Source organism: Malaya genurostris, chromosome 3 (genome assembly GCF_030247185.1).
Source record: "Malaya genurostris strain Urasoe2022 chromosome 3, Malgen_1.1, whole genome shotgun sequence".
In the NCBI taxonomy this organism is placed as follows: Eukaryota; Metazoa; Arthropoda; class Insecta; order Diptera; family Culicidae; genus Malaya; species Malaya genurostris.
The window spans coordinates 134,968,268-134,984,277 of record NC_080572.1 but is presented as its reverse complement, the minus strand read 5'-3'; the positions used below and the strand labels follow the sequence as shown (position 1 = coordinate 134,984,277).

General features: G+C 36.1%; 1 protein-coding gene across 3 annotated transcripts in view; it reads left to right on the top strand.

The window, feature by feature from the left end:
* LOC131436716 (phosphatidylinositol 3-kinase catalytic subunit type 3) overlaps positions 1–16,010 on the top strand; it is a 508,878-nt gene that overhangs the window by 15,681 nt on the left and 477,187 nt on the right. The window lies entirely within an intron of this gene.

The window sequence follows — 16,010 nt, the reverse complement described above, 5'->3', positions numbered from 1 at the left end:
ACTGTCATTTGCACTTAGGACCTTTTCTAGTGTTTTTCTTCAAATTTCAGAATAAGTATGCATAATGGTAAAAGTAACATCAAGTAACATGTTTGTTTGATAAATTTCTTAAGAAATTTTAGGGGCCGTGTTTTTAGTTGCCAGCCAATAATTTCCCTAATTTCACTCAAATTTGTCTCAGTAATGTCAAATAGTGACAATACTTGTTTAGTAATCTTGGTATTGATTCCTATAGGATTCACAAGATCGACAGAGCTGTCGACTTTCATTTTATCCACCTAACGGTTGATTTCCTTCTTTGACAGCTGAAATTGATTTTCCAGCGTTCGTAAGAGCCTGTTCAGGGTCGATGATAGAAGAATCAAATTTAGATCATCTCAGTCACTAGGGGCATAAATGGTTGTTGTTTTTCCAAAGTGACAAGCGCACATTTTAAGAATTCTAGAAGTATTTTGTTTTCTCGCCAAAACCCAACTCTGAAAGAACATCGTATATGTTGTTAGCAATGGTCTCTCGTCCTCATGTGCACCTCGTGCACTGCACAACTGGTCAAATAGGCTCTGTATGAACTTGTATACACACATTCAGGAGAGGCTTCAGTGCCTTATGCTTATGGCAGTTGAAAACAAATTGCTGTCTCAGTTGCAACATCGAAACGGTTCTGATATCATACCGTATAAGCAGTGCACAACCCGAAAATTTTGTCACGAGACGCCATTGGTTGTTAGAAATAATCGGGTTTGAGGGAGGAGTGTTGTGCTTCAGCTCATTCATTTTTAATTTTTAACCCTATACTATACCAAACTAAAAAAAATGGAATACACTAGAGATGGTCAGTCCAAGTACGGTCCAACAGAACTAGTTTTCCTTGAAGATTGAGTAAACTAGAGTTCTTTATTGAAGAATGATAGCTCACTGTTCTTCTCAATGGAATAGTCTTTCGAAACGTTTGCTGGTTTGAGTAATCTGGTACAATTTCACGAACTTTTAAAATGTATACAAAAGAGAATGATTATTGGTAGAACACATGCAACAAAACTGTATTATTATTGAATCTGTTAACTACAAAATATAATTTATAGCTCTCATATTATTTTCGAAGAAACATACAGTTTCAGAAACACGAAAGAAAGGTTCAATAGAACTAATTCTTTCGGTACAACTATCAAGTTTTCAACAGTTCTTTGAAATTAACGGTTTTACCCATTTCTAGAATACATAACTTGCATAAATTTTAAGAAGGACTGATTTTTCAGATAGCCTTTAAAAGACTGATTCAGTGGTAGTCTTGAAAAAGATTGAATAGTTTGTTTAGACAAACTGTGGATGTGAGTTTTAATCGTAGTTCCCAGGAGATACCCGAAAAACACCTATTTCTCAACTCTCGATGTTTTATGGACATGTTAAAAAAAACCGGGAATTTTTAGTCTCGCGCACCGGGAAAACCGGGAAAAAACCGGGAAATTGAAATCGCTAATTCACTTGCCACCCTGTTCATCTGAATGCATCTAAAAGAGGAACTGTGGTCGAAAATCGATCATTTCTTCTTGTGTGTCGGATGGAAGCAGACGTCGTGAGAATGATTTATAATTTGCTTTCCGGTCGTCGAGGGAGCGATATCAACCAACAGCGACGGAGAGTGCACCTTCCGCGTGGTTTAACCCTCAAACGCACTGGTAGCAACTCTCATTCGCATTCTGAAACTGGATTCAGGAACTATACTCTGGAACTGATTTCAGTTTCGAAATTGTAGTTCTAGAATTGCAACTGAACTCTGGGTCTGACCATAGTTTTTAAACTCAGCTCCAGTTCCTTATTCCAGAATTTCTATTCGATTCTTTTTAGAATCATAATGATACTCCCAAAGAATTATGCGACATTTTACTGTACTCTATGCACCCCATTTTGGTAGTCGTGGCGAGTATTCAAGTTTCAGAGTTTAGTTTCGGAATATGGGTTTAGAATTCAAAGCCTGCTTGCTGAACTGGATTCTGGAAAATGATTCCGGAACTGATTTCAGTTTCAAAATTATAGTCTACTAAAATTCAACTAAATTCTGAGTCTGTTCTAAGTTCTTGAGCTCAGATCCAGTTCCTAATTCCAGAATTCTTCAAATCGGTTCTTTTGTCCTGAATACGACTTATTTTACTATGGGGCGCCTTTTCAAAATTTAGCCTGTACAAGAATGGGCACAACTTTACAACGAATATCTTTTGATGTACTTAACCCAACATATTTTTTTCTGCAGAATTCTATAAAACCTTCTCATCTTCTGATTCAACATTACAATCGTCCAAATGATACATTTCCCGTCAATTTAGTACTATGGAAATTAAAACTAATTAGGCAGTAACCTTAGGTATGATTTCTCGATAACATTACGCGATAAATGAAAGTCGAAATTATTGGAACAGTTGTTGAATATGCAACACATTTTAGCAATGTGCTAGTTATAGCCGTAATTGGTTCGAGCATAGGGAATCTGATTTTTTTAATTGCAACAATTCTAATAGCTAGTAGCCTTACAAACATTTCAACGGACAAATAATAAATCTAGACCAATCAGTTTGCTTTGGTCATGGTAACTCGTTGGGTTTAAAGGATATGTTCATGGAAGACAACAGAAAGTGAATCGGATTATTCACAGGACTACACAGATAAAAACATTTACATCTATTTCCATGCACATATTTCCTAATTCCAGAATTCTTCAAATCGGTTCTTTTGTCCTGAATACGTCTTATTTTACTATGGGGCGTCTTTTCAAAATTTATCCTGTACAAGAATGGGCAGAACTTTATCACGAATATCTTTTGATGTACTTAACCCAACATATTTTTTCTACAGAATAGGAAATATGATCAGGAATTCGTGATTAAATGTTCAACAGTGTGTAAACCCTAAACATAATTGAAAAACAAAGTTTTCTAAAACTTTTGGAAATAATGAGGAAAATTCATCACGCTTGCTTGCCTTTTTCGTATCCGGACGACGGTTTTGAGGTAGTTAGGCACATATCAGAATCTACTGAGCAAATAAAAAAGGTAATCTTTGAATAAAAACTGTTCATTTCTCTTATTGCTACAGATGGAACTGGGTATCGAGGTGAGGTTCTCCCACCAACATCAGTAAGAACAAACCAAGTATAAAGCGTGAAAACTCTCAGGTCGTAATCTCATTTGGACTTCGGTCGTCAGGAGGAGCAGTCGACAATGAAAGTAGACCTTTTGCGTGGTGTAAAGCCTCAAACGCTCAGGTCACAGAGCCAGTTTCCAGGATAATTTTATTAGCTTTGTGCAATTTTCGCAGTGTTTAATATCTTAGAGAATTACACAATTTGGCCCTACTGAATGCCAGAAATTTATCTCGTACGGCATTTTGATAACTTTTTACAATGAAATATTTAAATCCGAAACGAAATAATTGACATAAAAATTCTGTGTTTCTCTTTAGAACAATAATTGTATACCCAAAGAATTATGCGAAATTTTCTTCACTATACTGTATACGGCCCATTTTCCAACCACTTGTAGTTTGTAGTAGAACTTTCTGCTGATTTGCTATATAAAATGCATAGCACCGACTTAGAAGCCATTAATGAAAGGTTCCTTTCAGAACGACCATTATTTTATCATAAAGAACCATAGTGGTTATTTCGTAATATTAATTTGTGTGCCAGAATGTTTAATGTAACTAATCTGTGCTTTAGTTTAGGAGTATCGTTTTAAATTCTAGTAGTGAAAAAGAGGAAAGATTGCACAATTCACACAATTGATCAACTAATTGATATTGGAAAGTATAAAGAAAAAGTGTCAGTTATGTCTCTGACATTACACACCTGTACTTTTTTCATAGCAGGATCACGAGAACGTTGATATTGAAATAAGCAGTTGAAGATTGCCATCGATGATAGGAGAATTTAATTTAGTTTGAGCTTTGGGAACTGGAAGATTTCTAGCTTCGATAATGTAATGATTCAAATTATCTATTGCTGTGTCGATGTCTATAGAATTTTCTAAAATAGTTCCATGATCCACATGATTTTAAATGTGAATGTGAGATCTGTAATCCAACCAATAAGCTCTATGATAGTTGAATAATAATAATAATTGAATATAGCACTAATTGGATTAATTATAGCTTCGTTGGAAAGTCTGAATGTTACAGGAAGATGATCTGAGTCAAAGTCAGCATGTGTAATCGGTTCACTACAAATGTGACATTGATCTGTTAGAACCAGATCAATTGTAGACGGATTTTTCACGGAAGAGAAACAAGTCGGATTACTGGGATGAAGAACTGTGAAGTAACCAGCTGAGAGTTGATTATGAAGTATTTTACCGTTACTGTTATTTTGCCTACAATTCCACTGGACATGCTTTGCATTTAAGTCCTCTATTACGAAACATTTCGGTCGATATCTTGTGAGTTTTTGCAAATCGCCTTTGAAGAAATTTAATTTTTCACCGGTGTATTGGAATGGCAAATATGCTCCAGCGATGAAATAAATTCCATGAATGGCTTCAACTTCGATTCCCAAGCTTTCAATAACTTTAGTATTGAAAGAAGGTAAAATTCGATGTTTAATTTGCCGTTGGACAAAAATGGCAACTCCGCCACCCATTCCAGTAAACCTGTCAAATCGATTAACCACATAATGTGGATTGCTTTTCAATTTGACATTTAGTATAAGAAATGTTTTTGTCACAATGGCAATATGAAAATTTTGAGAAAATTATAAAATTCATCTTCACTCGATTTTAAAGATCGAGCATTCCAATTTAAAATATTCAAATAATTATTTAACATCACTGTTAAATTTTAAATTCATTATAATATTATTTGCGAATTACCATCCGATTTGAAATGCTTCAAAAAGTGATGAAGTCGAATTCATTCGGATGATCATTTGAAAAAGTTGATCTTGTAGGTAGATTTATCATTTTATTTTCCGTTTTTATCGACTTCGTTTAAAGAAGCGAATGGCATTGAAGGAATATTGCTAGGTAGATGTCTACCTATTACACTATAGTAACTGCCATTAGAAGAAGATGATTTGGCCGATCTTCCTATTAATAAATTGTTTTCGTTAGAAGATGAACTGGTAGGTTCCTGTGTTTTGATTATTCACATTAGAATAATTAAGAGGTAGTTATCTACCTGTTACCAAAGCGTAACTGTCATTAGAAGATGATGACGAGGTCGATCTACCTGTAAATAAACTGTTTTCGTTAGCAGACGAATTGGAAGGCGTACCTGTTTTTGTTTTAAATTCGAAGAAATAAGTGCCTTAGAAGAATTAGGTGTGGCATTTGTAACGGTTTTTTGATTTTCAAATATGTTATGTAAATTTAAGGTCGTTGATTTGACTTGTTGTCTAAGCGAACGAGCGTTTAAATTTTTTTTCCCTGACAGGATATTTCAAATATTTAAATTTATAATTTCCATCGCAATTTGCGATGCGATTCGAATGTTTACCACAATTCAAACACCGTATATCCATATGACAATTTTTGGTTCCTTGACCGAAGCCTTGGCAACGATGACATTGCGTTAAGTTTGCGATACCATTATGCCGTTTATAATGTTCCTAATAAATTTTATTGTTTGTCAAATTGTTTACATCACTTCGATTGAAGTGTACTAGGTAAAGTTCATGGGAAATTCCAGAGCGTGGTTTAGAAGTACCATTCGCTCTTTTTTCATAAGTATTACTTGGGAAGGGGCAAAACCAAGCAATTCTTTTAGTTCATTTTTGATTTCATCAGTACTTTGATCATTTGATAAGCCTTCCAAGGCAGCCTTGAAGGGTCTGTCTGAATTTATATCATATGAATAAATTTTATGAAGTTTCTCGGACAAATATGATAAGACGTTCGTATTCTTCCAATCCACCAACCAAGACTCGACATTCTCCTCTTCGTCCGATTTGAGATAAGATTTTTACTTCCTGGAGAAAAGTAGAAAGCTCAGTACGGAATGCTTTGAAGTTGGAAATCATCACTGTCACTGGTGGCATGGATTGTTGTTTCTTCCCAGAACGACAAGCGTCCATTTTGGGAATTTTTGAAGAATTTTCTTTTATGTCGCTACAATCGGATTTAGGAAGAATCTCGTAAATATTGTTAGACGGCATAGAATCAACGAAGGGAAGTTTGTCCGTTGTCTTTTATTTTTACATTCAGATTCTATAAGATCGTGAATGTTATTAGAAAAATGTTGAATAACGGATTGTGATTTATTCCATATTGAATTATTTGTAGCCTTAGGTTTATTGCCTTTTCGGTTGGATGCAGGCATTTTTGGAATGAATGAAATTTGAAATTAAATCAACTAGGCTAAATTAGTCTTCGATTAGAATCCTAGTTTAGAAAAGTCTTGATAAAGACTGCTTTTGTGGTAGTCTTAATAAAGACTGATTAGTTCGAAAAATAGTTCTTTGAATAACTAGTCTTAAAAAGGCTGAATAATTTCTTAGTCTTGAAAAAGGCTGATTATATTAGAATATCACTCTTTGTATAGCCTTGAGTAAGGCTGACTGATTGTTATTCTTTAAAAATGCTGTTAGTGATTCAGGTGGCCTTGAAAAAGACTGAAGCCTTGAATCAATGAAACTCTAGGTATCTAGAAAAATTTTCCTGGAGCCAAGAGCTATACGCGTGCGGTGCGAACGACTGTTCAACACCGACTGAAAACTGTACATGATTCGTTCAACTTCTAAGTGAAAATATTGCATTATTGAAATATGACGGAGTTACGCGTCGTTTCAAATAATCGTTTTTCATATTATTTATTCACTTTAAGATGGGCTACAAATGAGCGTTCAGGTTAGATAATAAGATCGTACTATCTACCAACTTAATCCTGATCGTTTCCTCACTCCACTATCACCACTTCGTGACACTTGTGGTGATGCAGAGAATTCCTCGGTCACTAGTAGTAGCCAAAGTTGAACTAACATTTCCTTTCTTCTCACAGTGACGTGCATGGGTGTGGTCATCTACGTTATTGAACATTTCATACATACATTAGGTTGCATGTTGAGCATGATTTATTTCTCCCTAGTATCATGCATTTGGGGGCTACCACGTTGGAATAAAGTCGTTTGGCATAACGCCGTTTGGCATAATAGTTATTTGGCATAATGGTCATTTAGCATAACAGTCATTTGGCATAATAAATGAACATGCTGCTTATTTGAAATTGTTTTTATTTACTGAAATTTTGTAAGGTCTATTACTAAGGGGTTTTACAGCTACAAAATGGTCGTGAAAATCGTACTTTTGAATTTAAACATCCATCAAAAATTCAAAATATTAAAGAAAAAATCAAACAGAAACGTTGGGGTCTAGAAAAACTTTTGCTCTAACTATGCTGCTTTGATTTGTTTAATTCTGATTAGTCTGCGTTGAGATACACTGGACACCGCAAATCATGATTTTTAAGAAGCGTCCTCAAAAAAGCCTCTTCACCGTCTTATTTCTCAATATTTTTCCACGAAAAAATTACAAAATGTTGTTCGAATGATGCTTTTCATCATTTAGAACCGAAAGTTCGAATTAAAAACTTTATTATTCAAAATAAGACCTTTTTTTGCCCTCCACACTCCTCCGCACCAAAGAACTCACGTTCGGAGCCCCCTGTAACCGACACATACAAACCTTAGCTTGGAAAACATTAAAAACTTTACAACAAGACAAAAGACTACAACGCGATGTTAGCAAGCTGAGGGTATTACAATTATCGGTTATTACAAGCGAAGAAAGAAATAAACTATATTTACAAAGCAAGAGCATCCAGTGGAATGTACGATACCTTTTAAGGGGCTCTTTAAAATATTTTAAAAACTAAAGAATTAAAATAATTTGCAACAAAATTTATATCCATTTATTGGAGCAGGAAAAAGCCTCCTTGAGCTGACTGTTATACCAGTACACTCTCAAAAGGGCACAAAATCATCTTTTCGTTACGTATTTGGAATAATATGTGAATGAAAGAAACGTTAAGTGCTAATCAATGAGTATATAAATGAGTCAATGAATGAATGAATGAATGAACGGTTTGATAAATGAATGTATGAATAAGATAATGAATGAATTATGGATGAGTGAAAGTGAATGAATAAAAGAATGAATGAACGAGTGGCAGGATCGATTAAATAATGATTGTTTGAGTACGTGAATGAATAGATAAAGTTGATAATCATGAGTTTAGTAAATGCATGCTCTAGTAACACAGTTTGACATCACTACAGGTAACATAGTATAATATAATCTGATATGCATTATACGGCTGATACACTTAAACGATATAATCGGCTATCTTCGACTTCAAATGATGTTTCAGGTTAGTTTTGAATATGTTTATGTTCGTTATTTATTTCAAAATATTAAGTAAAGTATTATAGACTGTTGGGCCATGAAACATTATTCGGCTTTGACCAAAGTTAGTCGAGGCGCATGCTCGCAGTAACGAGCTAGCTTGTCTACTACTTCGTTGGCGAGTGATAACCGACAGTGGTAAATTGCTGTGAGCTCCTGTTTGGTACAGTGCTTTGTGAATGAACATGATCGTTTGCATATCTCTCAATGCCAATATAGGAAAAAAAGCTGTGGCTGACGTTTGAGTACAGCAAAACTGTAGGATACAGATGGGGTAACCTGAATATGGTTTTTATACATTTATTTTGCAGAGCCTGGATCTTTTTGAGTCTAGATTTAGATCCCATTCAATTATAAGATATTGAATGTGAGAATGGATACAGCCAAAATAGAAACTCATCAGAACGTTCCTTGTAACAAAGTCACTAACCTTTCGCAGTGTACCTGACAATGAAGCAACTTTTTTTCAATTACCTATATATGGATATCCCAAGAGAGTGTTGAATCTAAATGTATGCCTTGATACTTAAAATCGTTGGTTTTTTCGATCACTGTCGAGCCCAGACATCGATGGGAATGAAACACAATGTATTTTGTTTTTGATAGATTCAAAGAAAGTAAGTTCGCATTGAAGTAATTCGATAAGATCTAAAGGTCGTATTGAATCAACGAGATAACTTTATGTACGTCATTACACTGATAAAAAAGCACAATATTGTCAGCGCCCCGGGTTGGCGGTTCAATGCATAGGGCGCTGGTCTTACAAGCCAGTTGTCGTATGTTCGAGCCTCGACCTGGAAGGATTCATAGTGTCAGTAGGATCTATAGTACTAGCCATGCAATGATTCTGTACACTAAGAAGTCTGTTGAAACAGAAAGGCCAAATTCCACAAAAGGAATGTAATGCCCGGACTTTGCTTTGCTTCGTCAGCAAAAGGCCTTGGTATACCTTTCAATTTGAAATGTTTAATATCGTTGATAAAAAGTATAAATAGTAAGGGTCCAAGGGTAGGAGCTACGAGCGTTGCCGAGAGATACAAACTGTTTCCTGTTCGACAGATAACTTTTAACAATGTCGTTAGCAACCCCCCCTGATCCCATATCGATCCAGCTTCTGTAACAGAATCTTATGGTGCAGTGTATCAAACGCTTTTCTAAGAACAACGCACCAACAAGTTTCTTTGAATCAACCTCACCAACAAAACAATTCATCAATTCGGTAATAGCTGTGGTGGTACTGCATCCCGATCTAAACCCGTGCTGGAATCTATACACGACGTTGTTAAAGTTGAAAAAGTTAAGCATTCTGTTCACCGCTTTTCCAGGACCTTATCGAATACTGATGAGGTGGAAATCGGGCGGTAATTGCAAGGATCATAAATATTTCCGGACTTGAAAACAGTCACAACACGAGCAACTTTTAAACAGTCGAGATAAATACCAGTGCTTAGAATTTGGTTAAAAACTTGTGCCAAAATCCGTGCAAAAGACCATGGATTGCTTTTCAAGAGTTTAACGGAAATATTGTCATATCCATTACTTTTGTTAGCATCTAGTTCATGTATTATGGCAATAACTTCATTTGTGGAGGCCGGACGAATGAAAATTGAGTTTGTTACACAACTGCTACTTTGGTTCCATATAGAATGGATGGTGCTATAACTGTGTTGTACATAAGTTTCCCTAGTTCCCATGACGGACGAATTTTTTTTACAAAATTCAACAATAATCCTCGATGTTTTAAGTGCACTTCTACACTTTTGCCTATTCATACTTTTCTTGTCTAATGTAGCTGTCAGACATGTTCCTAGGTATTTGATATCATTACTTATTCTAAACTTTTTTCCATTTAAAACTATCTCTTCGGGAAGTTCTGCCTTATTATTGGGTGCCCTTATCTTCACTTGACTCTTTTCGCAGTTTAAGTGTAATCCTAATTGTGCTAATTTTTCCTCTAAAACTTTCAAAATTTCCTCTAATTGATTTTTGTTTTTACATATTTTTAAAATATCATCTGCAAAAGCTAGGATTAGTGGTAATAATAGTTGCCCTATATTCATTAGCTTAACGTATGGTGACAACTGATTCTGACATCTTATCCGAGTAATTTCTCCTTTTATGCAGTTGCAGATAGAATATATCCACTAGTCTTGTTGGCACTTCTAACCTAACCAAAATGTCTGTTATGCTTTGAATTTTTATTGTATCAAATGCTTTTTTATATATAGCGTGTATACTTCTTGAATTCCACTGTTCTTCTATCATTCTTCTAGCAATAAAAATATGGTCATCTGTAGACCTATGTGAAGTAAATGCAGCCTGATGCAAACCTGGATCTCCTGCAAATTTTCTCAATTCTTTCAAATTGAACTGCCGAGTATAGCATTAAGTAATTCAATTTGAACTGCACTGATGAGTCAAAGACGAAACGTAAAAAATCGGATAGATAATATCAGAGACATAACTGGATGACGTGAATACGAATAAAACTTCACACTTCTGAATATCTAAAGTCATTCTAATAAGTTTATATGTTGTGTGAATTGCGCAAGATTTAATTTCTTTACTTCCAGAATTGTGCCTGTGCACGTATACCAAAGTACGAAAAATTTACGACAAACTTATACTAATACACAAATTAGGATGAAAGAGAGTAAAAAAACCTGTTTTAATCCACCTAGTGGTGTAATGATGCCTTTCTCATGTACATATAATATTGTGGTATTCTATTTGTACTTCCGGAACCGGATACCGGGAACCAGCATAGCCGGAAACGGTTTGTTTAGTTGCCTACTGATAATGACTATCGATCTGTGTAGCTTTGAGACCAGTTTAGGAAATTTTTTACGTTTTTTGTTCCGCCGGTTTAAGTGACGGTGGACAATATCGAACACACTTTACCCTATAACTCCGGAACCGGAAGTCGGATCCGGATGAAATTCAGGAATTCCGTATGGGACCACGAGACCTTTCATTTCAATCTAAGTTTGTGGAAATCGGTTAAACCATTGCTGAGAAAAGTGAGTGAGATCCATTTTGGTATATGTGACCACTATTTCCGGTACTTCCGGAACCGGATACCGGGAACCAGGATAGCCGGAATCGGTTCGATTAGTTGCCTACTGATAATGACTATCGATTTGTGTAGTTTTGAGACCAGTTTAGGAAATTTTTTACGTTTTTTGTTTCGCTGGTTTAAGTGACGGTGTATAATATTGAACACACTTTTCCCTATAACTCCGGAACCGGAAGTCGGATGTGGATGAAATTCAGGAATTCCGTATGGGATCACGAGACCTTTCATTTGAATCTAAGTTTGTGAAAATCGGTCAAACCATCGCTGAGGAAAGTGAGTGAGATCCATTTTGGAATATATGACCACTATTTCCGGTACTTTCGGAACCGGATACCGGGAACTAGGATGGCCGGAATCGGTTTGTTTAGTTGCCTACTGATAATGACTATCGATTTGTGTAGTTTTGAGACCAGTTTAGAAAATTTTTTCGTTTTTTGTTTCGCCGGTTTAAGTGACGGTGTATAATATTGAACACACTTTTCCCTATAACTCCGGAAGTCGGATCCGGATGAAATTGAGGAATTACGTATGGGACCACGAGACCTTTCATTCGAATCTAAGATTGTGGAAATCGGTCAAACCATCGCTGAGAAAAGTGAGTGAGATCCATTTTGGTATATATTACCACTATTTCCGGTACTTCCGGAACCGGATACCGGGAACCAGGATAGCCGGAATCGGTTTGTTTAGTTGCCTACTGATAATGACTATCGATTTTTGTAGTTTTGAGACCAGTTTAGAAATTTTTTTACGTATTTTGTTTCGCCGGTTTAAGTGACGGTGTACAATATTGAACACACTTTACCCTATAACTCCGGAACCGGAAGTCGGATCCGGATGAAATTCAGGAATTCCGTATGGGACCACGAGACCTTTCATTTGAATCTAAGTTTGTCAAAATCGGTTCAGCCATCTCCGAGAAAACCTAGTGAAATTATTTGACACATACACACACATACATACACACAAACACACAGACATTGCTCAGCTCGATGAACTGAGTCGAATAGTATATGACACTTGGCCCTCCAGGCCAATTATCACTAGTCGGTTTTTCAAGTGGTTGCATAACCTTTCTATATGAGAAAAACAAAACGTTTGCTTGCAGAAGTACATCCGGTACGAATTACAATAATTTCAATGGAAGAAAAATCAAAAAGTTCCTTAATAATTAATTTACTGATATTAAAGTCAACTTCACAGGCTGGAAAGAATGAAACGTGCCAATTTTTACATTTACCCAGCTGGTAGCCCGAAAATTCACAACGGCGAAAATTTTGCATGGTAATTCCATCCCTACTTTGTGTAGGAAGAAATTTTCGAAACGGAAAAAATATTCATGATGACCTCGACTTGATTCGGAGGCGCAGAGAACACACAGTGAATAAGTGAATGATTTGAAGTTGAACTTCTGCGAAGTGATGAGCTGATGAATTCGAGCGAACCGAGTAAAAGTATGAATAACCGAGGGTAATGAGCGAGAGACTGTATTTTGCAAACTCTAGTAGAGCAACCGGGTGTGAATAGGAAGATATCCAAGACAGCAGCCTTGAAAAAGTTGATATTTGAATTTTTTTTGGCAAAAAACTCACTGGAAACCGAAACCATTGAGTTTCAAAAATAAGTTAAGCCTACATTTGAGTGAAAAGTTGTGCCGTAATTTGAATTCTTTGCGTAATTTGCTTCTCCTGGTGTTACTACGCATTTGGACAGTCAGCATTGTGTAATTCCATCAAAATTGTGCAATCTAACATTTCTGACAATTTTTTGTCGTGAATACGACTTAATTTACCATGGGGTTCCTTTTCAAAATTTACCCTCTGAGAGAGTGATAAGTTTTTGATCGTGAATATCTCTTGTTGTATCTAACGAATCAACATAATTTTTGCTATATGCCATCGGAAATATGATCACAATTTTATGATAAAATATTCAGTTGTGAGACATAATCTGAAATAATTCAAAATTAAACTTTTCTGAAATGTTTGGTATAAACGAGTATCAAAGAGGATAATTCATAAGGCGCGTTTGCCTTTCTCGTATTTTTAAAGCTCATAGATCAGTGATCTGTGAAAGGATTTATATAATCTAACTACCAATAGAATTCAAATTTTTCAACTTTAGCGTGTAAAGAAAAAGCATTGAAGTATTTCAATAGTACACTATTGAAAAACCTGTCTTATTTGACCCATGTCAACACCAGCCAATCAGAACGCGTTCTGAGGAAGTGAACAAAATATCTGCTGCTGTACAACGAATCGTTCGAGGAAATGTTCCGAACAGTGTTTAATATCGTAGTGAGTTCCACAATTTGGTCCTTCTGAAAGGCAGGAATAAATCCCGTACAGCATCCGGATAGTTTTTTTTAATGAAATGCAAATCCGAAAAGAAAAATCGAAATTAAAATTCTATATGCAGCTAATTTTATAGCCGTTAGGACTGCTATTTTTATAGCCGTTAGGACTGCTATTTTTATAGCCTATTAGTGAAAAAGCTACAAACGAAATCAGGTAAAAGCAAGCCTCTCAACAAAAATTGGATCAGTTTGGAGTCTATCGCCACTGCGAGCAGATGTATTTTGTGTCGTTTGCAAAGCTAGTTTCGCCACCGACAAGAGCGATTACGTTTCAGTTACCAATCATTTGCATTGGTGAAAAAGCAACGGTGGAGAGCATTACACAAAATCAGCCGTTCTAATGACTCTAAAAGTTTTCTAAGGAACTATTAGGATTTGTTGTTTGCAAATCGAAAGGAAATATCCTCAGTTTAGTGCAAATATAGAACAGTTTTTTTTAGATTTGTGCACTTTTCGCTGTGTGAAATTCACAGTAATCGAGATCAAGCCTTCTTTGTTTTTGCGAAAAATGTTCCAGAGTTTAATGTCGTAGAGAATTACACAATTTGACCCTCTGAATGCTAGAAACGAATCCCTACAGCATATTGATAGTTTCTTTCAATAAATTATGCAAATCCGAAATGAAATAATTGACATTAAAATTCTGTATGCGGCTATTTTTATAGCCATTAGGACCGCCCATTAGTGATAAAGCTACAAACGAAATCAGGTAAAAGCAAGCCTCTCAACAAAAATTGGATCAGTTTGGAGTCTATCGCCACTGCGAGCAGATGTATTTTGTGTCGTTTGCAAAGCTAGTTTCGCCTCCGACAAGAGCGATTACGTCTCAGCTGCCAGTCATTTGCATTGGTGAAAAAGCAACGGTGGAGAGCATTACACAAAATCGGCCATTCTAATGACTCTAAAAGTTTTCTAAGGAACTATTAGGATTTGTTGTTTGCAAATCGAAAGGAAATATCCTCAGTTTAGTGCAAATCTAGAACAGTTTGGTTAGATTTGTGCACTTTTCGCTGTGTGAAATTCACAGTAATCGAGATCAAGCCTTCTTTGTTTTTGCGAAAAATGTTCCGGAGTTAAATGTCGTATAGAATTACGCAATTTGACCCTCTGAATGCTAGAAACGAATCCCTACAGCATATTGATAGTTTCTTTCAATAAATTATGCAAATCCGAAATGAAATAATTGAGATTAAAATTCTGTATGCGGCTATTTTTATAGCCATTAGGACCGCCCATTAGTGATAAAGCTACAAACGAAATCAGGTAAAAGCAAGCCTCTCAACAAAAATTGGATCAGTTTGGAGTCTATCGCCACTGCGAGCAGATGTATTTTGTGTCGTTTGCAAAGCTAGTTTCGCCTCCGACAAGAGCGATTACGTCTCAGCTGCCAGTCATTTGCATTGGTGAAAAAGCAACGGTGGAGAGCATTACACAAAATTGGCCATTCTAATGACTCTAAAAGTTTTCTAAGGAACTATTAGGATTTGTTGTTTGCAAATCGAAAGGCAATATCCTCAGTTTAGTGCAAATCTAGAACAGTTTGGTTAGATTTGTGCACTTTTCGCTGTGAGAAATTCACAGTACTCGAGATCAAGTGAAGCCTTCTTTGTTTTTGCGAAAAATGTTCCATGTCGTAGTTGTTGTCGTAGATATTGTCGTAGAAAATTACGCAATTTGACCCTTCTGAATGCTAGAAACGAATCCCTACAGCATATTGATAGTTTCTTTCAATTAATTATGCAAATCCGAAATGAATTATTCGACATTAAAATTCTGTATGCGGCTATTTTTATAGCCATTAGGACCGCCCATTAGTTAAAAAGCTACAAACGAAATCAGGTAAAAACAAGCCTCTCAACAAAAATTGGATCAGTTTGGATTTTATTGCCACTGCGAGCAGATGTATTTTGTGTTGTTTGCAAAGCTAGTTTCGCCTCCGACAAGAGCGATTACGTCTCAGCTGCCAGTCATTTGCATTGGTGAAAAAGGGGAGCGGGTCATATCGCCGAAAGCCATTTCGCCGAAAGTCGTTTCGCCGAATGCCATTTCGCCGAAAGTCGTTTCGCCGAATAGGTCATTTCGCCGAAAGTCGTTTCGCCGAAAGGGTCATTTCGCCGAAAGGGTCATCTCGCCGAAAGGGTCATTTCTCCGTAAGGGTCATATCTTCTGCATGTTATTTCCCTCGTATAACTGATGT